Raw genomic sequence first — 5,365 nt, forward strand, 5'->3', positions numbered from 1 at the left:
TTCCATTCATCATCTTTGAAGACTAACAATATATTTTGTTTGTTATTTAAGATTAAATAAATTATTCACACTTCAAATGCAGGACCAAAAATGCTTGTAGAAGTTTAATTGTTAATAAATCTTTAGACCATGATTAAATAATGATAAAATGATCAGGATTAAATAATAATTAAACAATGATCATACCATAATAGGAGCATTTTTTAACTATTATAGGTCATAATCATATCATGATCTAATCATCTTTGATGATTGGAAGATGGTTTAATCATAATTGTTTATTGTTCAATCAAGCTATGAAGGTGAGATGAAGATTATTCTAATGATTTCATGGCTAACTAAAATAACTTGATAAAGGTATGATCATTGTTTGATAAAAGTATGAGGTGGTTCAAAGATTATTGATGATCAATGATAACTTGAAGATGCTTTGATCATGGTTGATCGTTATTAAATTATGGTTCAAAGATATTTTAAAATTTGTTCAATTAAGTTTTGATCTTGATTCAATCATTATTTTAAGTTAACTCGATAATCATTTGATCAGACTTCACTTATGATCTGAAATCTAAATTCTCCAAACTACATAGTTATTAAGATTTTTTTTACTTTAATTTTTTCTATGTACACAATTGTCTGCTCTAATCATACTATGAGAGACGAATTATAACACATAAATCATATACAAAGCTAACGGTTTGATGAATAAATTAGTTAAATAGTTTAAGGCTAATAATCTTAATGGAAAGGAAGAGAGATGTCCATAATCTCCACTTTTTGTGCCTTGCACTTCTCTAGGGCCATACTTTGACAACTATAATTAAAGATAATTGATGCATATGAAATTAACTGATTCTTTGTTCAGCTCAACATTAGAAAAAAGGAATTTCACATTAGGCTTCCTCTCATAAACTATCCTCTAAAATACACACTGAATAATTTGAGCCTTTTTATGTTGCCATCACCAAAAATAAATAAAAATAATAATAAAATAAAATAAAATAAAATGCTGCTAAAAATATGTTTTTTTAATGGTTGTATTAACCATTATAAAAAAAGCATTGACCGCATAAACACCATCATGAGATCTTATCATTATCTTTCTGAAGGTATATATGATAGTAATAGTCATCTTAGTAAGCCATTAAGAACATTAAAAGCACCGAGAAACTTAAATAGGTGATCAAGGCCTTAAAAATGTTTATTAGTATTAATTGTAGAAATGTTTGTTGTGTACTCTAGATAGATGAAATATTTTATCATTTAACTTTGGTGGCTTGGCCCAATGAAACATATGGCAAAAACAAAAAAGAAAGTTTCGTTCTTTTTTTAAGTTCCCTACAATGAAACAATTTATATAGAACGATTTTGCTATAAAAACCATAGATTTCAACTTTAAGAAATTAGAAATTAAGAATATGACTAATAGAATTTAAAATAATTGAACATTCATTTAAATTTGTAAGTACATAATGGAGTACATGGATCAAATAGTGTTAAAAATTATAATATTGACACCTTATCATCCTCTTTCTCCTCCTCCTCATCTTCTTCTTCTTATAATATACAACTAGTTGATTTACCTTTTAATGCTTCCTCTAGCTACTCAGCATACAATGCAAAAAAATTAGAATTCTGGCCAATTAAGTAAAATTATTAACACCCAACTAAACCATGAAATAATTAGCATATATGGCACCTCTTTGCTAATCTTATCATATATGGACTCAAAATCATAGCCTAAAAATGAATATCACCACTTTTATGACTAGATCTATGTTCTCAACATGTATGCTCTTCCATTCTTCTTCCCAACATATTTTGAGTTTCTTTTAGTCCATTTGAGCCTATAAATAGGCCAAGAAGAGGGGTAAGGAGGTGGAATCCCCAACCTGCCTAACAGATGATCCAAAATTTCTCAGTGGAAGAAAGTTGTCACCGAGCTTGCCAAGTAGGAGATCTGGGATTTTATCTCATGTTTCAGTATCCTTTTATAGAGGAAGAGGAAAGTTATCCTCAATACTGCCTAATGGGATATCTATGATTATTTTCTTATTATTGTGAAGAAGAAAGTTGCCTCCAATCTGGACTAGAAGAAAGTATATGATCCTCTTTGTTATTGTTGAGATGGAGAAATTTATTTCCAACTCTGCCTAGTAGGCGATTCAGGATCTTCAAGAAGAAAAAAGTTGTCTCTGACCTTCCCTAGCTAGCGATCCGGGATCTTTTTTTATGTTGCTGTCAAGATTTTTTGGGGAAATTTCCTACATTGCTATAGTAGTTTTTAAGGATATTTTTTACACTGTCGTCACACTTTTTAAGGGATACCATCCTCCTAAAATAATTAGCAGAGGCATCATAATTTTGAGAAGGCAATACCGACATCATTTGAAGATAATATGACTTGTTGTAGCCTTTATACTGGTGTGTGTTTGTCTTTATGGATTTTTAATTTCTTGATGTGGCATTTGCACATGGTGGGAATTTGCACATGGTGATAATGTGTCTATAGATCTTTCTCTTACTTGATGCAAATAAAATTTTGATGTTTGATTGAAACATGGGATAACTACCTCACCACAGTCGTGCCTGAGAAAAATAACGTGAACGATCTTTTGAGAATGCAATGAAGGTTTCCCCCTAGCTTGGAAATTATTATTGTAGACTTGATGTTTGAATGGTTTGTAGAATGACAATGCCACAACAATCGTGCCTAGAACATTGATGTGATCGACCTTTTAAGACTGCAGTAAAGGTTGCCCCCTACATCAAGAATCCTTCAAAGGTGCAAAGGAGGTTCATTCACCAGTTGGATGATGTTTTTTATTGAGAAATGAAGTAGGGGATCGGTGTCTCAACCTTGATGACTGTGTTGAACAACACTTTGATTCCCACATAAAACTCCAAACTAATTCATGTTGGAAGGTTCACGAAAGTAGAATGATTAATTAACATCTTAGCATTGTACGAGACTCCACTACACACTTAGATAATAAAAAAAATTAAACAAGATGATATGCCTCAATTTTTTCTGTGTAAAACCATGAAAAGGAGAAAAAAATTATGGGTCTAACTTAGTCAAAATAATTCACTATGAATATTGAGTGCACAGTTCAACTTTTCTTCTGAATTAAGAAAGATAAAGTTGCATAGATGATCATTGTAAATGTACAATTGTTATTAATCAATAGTAACCATAGTATGACTATAATGAAAGTTTTAGGTGATAGTAGGTTGCAAGGGCCTTACTAGATTTTTATGGAGGCAATAGTTCATCGTGAATGTAGTAGATGATGATTATGGTGCTAGCTTGTCATATAGGTCATTGTTGAAAGCCATGATAGAATTTGGCTATGTAGGACATATTTGGTTGCCTCAGGATTGTAGGTCTGTCACAGAGAATGTCAGAAAGCTGCAAAAGTTGTGAACCATATAGGCTTAGGGGTGAGCTATGATGATGTTTGTAGGCCAAAAATGCAAGAGCCGAGAACTGCATGAGCAATAAGCCACATAGAATGTATTTGGTCACATAAAATGTAGTGGTTAGTTATGATGATTTCCATAAGCCACAGAGGTCAGAGTCAGAAATTATACGAGTGATAAGCCATGTAGACCCTAGTTGGTAACATAAGTTGTAGTGAGTAATTGTGATGACGTCCATGAACTGTGGAGGTCAGAGTCAAGAGCTACACGAGATATGAACTACATAAGCCATAGTTGGTCACATAGATTGTATTGGTGTGTTGTGATGACGTGTATAGGTCGTAGGGCCCAAAGTTAAGAATTGTGGGCAACATAGGCTGTAGTTAGACATGTAAGTCATAGTCATGAGCTGTGATGGCGTTTATAGGATATAAGGGCCAGATTTGGGAGCTAGACAAGCTATGGAGCACGTAGACCGTAGTTGGTCATGTAGGTCATAGTGGTGAGTTGTGATGACATCCATAGCTTATGGGGGGCAGAGTTGAGAGTTGTACTAGTGTGAACCACGTTGGTCGTAGTTGGCCACATAAACTGTAGTGGTGAGCTATGATGATGTTCATAGGCTTTAAGAGATGGAGTTAAGAATTGCATGACCTGTGAACCACATAGGTCGTAATTGGTCATGTAGATTATAGTGGTGTATTATGATGATGTTTGTAGATCACAAGGGCCGAAGTTAGGATCTACATAAGCTGTGGATCACATAGGCTATAGTTTATTGTGCAGGTTGTTGTGGTGAGCTGTAATGATGTGCATAGGCTGCAGGGACCATGGTTTGGATTAGCACGAGTTGTGAATCACGTATGTCATAATTGGTCATGTAAAACATGGTGTTGATTTGTGATGACAACTATAACAGGAGTTAGAGTTGGGAGATGCACGACTTGTGGACCACGTAGGCTATAGTTGGTCATGTAAGCCATTATGGTAAGTTGTGATAACGATCATCGGTCTAGGGGTTGGAGTCAGGAGCTACATGAGCTATGAAAAATGTAGGTCATAGCTGGTCATGTAGGCTATAATGGTGAGCTGCGATGACATGTTTGTAGTGTTTGGGGGTTGAAGTGGGGAGCCGCTCAAGTTGCATATCACGTAGGCCATAGTTGGTTACATATGTCATGGTGGTTGACAACAACTTTATCTATGCAATAAAATATAAGATAAATATGGATGTATTAAATATTCAATAATTGTAAAGTCACACTTATCAACACAAGTATACGTATCACTCAAGTAATATATGGCTCTAATGGAGTCCTAGATATCGATCCCACAGGGAGTAGATTAGAATTACAGACTAAGACCTTAGAAAATCAATATTTTAATCACAACAACGACGTTCAATTTGCTTATCTGTCACTAATAGACAATTAAAATAAATAGATAATTTTAATAACTAATAAATAGATATAAAGTAGGGTTTAATTGTGGTATTATAGTGATAATAAAGCATCCTTCTCATTGTCAAGAAATTATAGTGAATGGATAAAATGAATTAGTTCAATTTATATTGTGCCAAATAGGGCATAAAGAACATAAAGAACATTGACTAATCCTATGCTTGTTTACTGAATTTGCGGCTAGGTTAGGAAGATACCAGCTCTCACTTCGGAGCTCCCACATGCCCCTCACCTGAGGGCTAACATCTATACTTCAGCACCCAAACGATAGGACCGAATTGGGGATTTTAGTCTGTCACTCTAAAATCTCCAATTCTACGCCCGATAATAATATTTCCCTATTTATTTGCACCCAACTTCTAAGGGCTTTGACCTCCCTGAGTCTTGGATGTAATCTTCACTTTAGTTGTAAAACTCAACATATTTTACAAATCAATTAACCATATTGAATGTAAATTAAGATCGAAGTGAAAAGATCATCA

The sequence above is a fragment of the Phalaenopsis equestris genome, unplaced genomic scaffold (genome assembly GCF_001263595.1).
Source record: "Phalaenopsis equestris unplaced genomic scaffold, ASM126359v1 Scaffold001081, whole genome shotgun sequence".
Taxonomy (NCBI): Eukaryota; Viridiplantae; Streptophyta; class Magnoliopsida; order Asparagales; family Orchidaceae; genus Phalaenopsis; species Phalaenopsis equestris.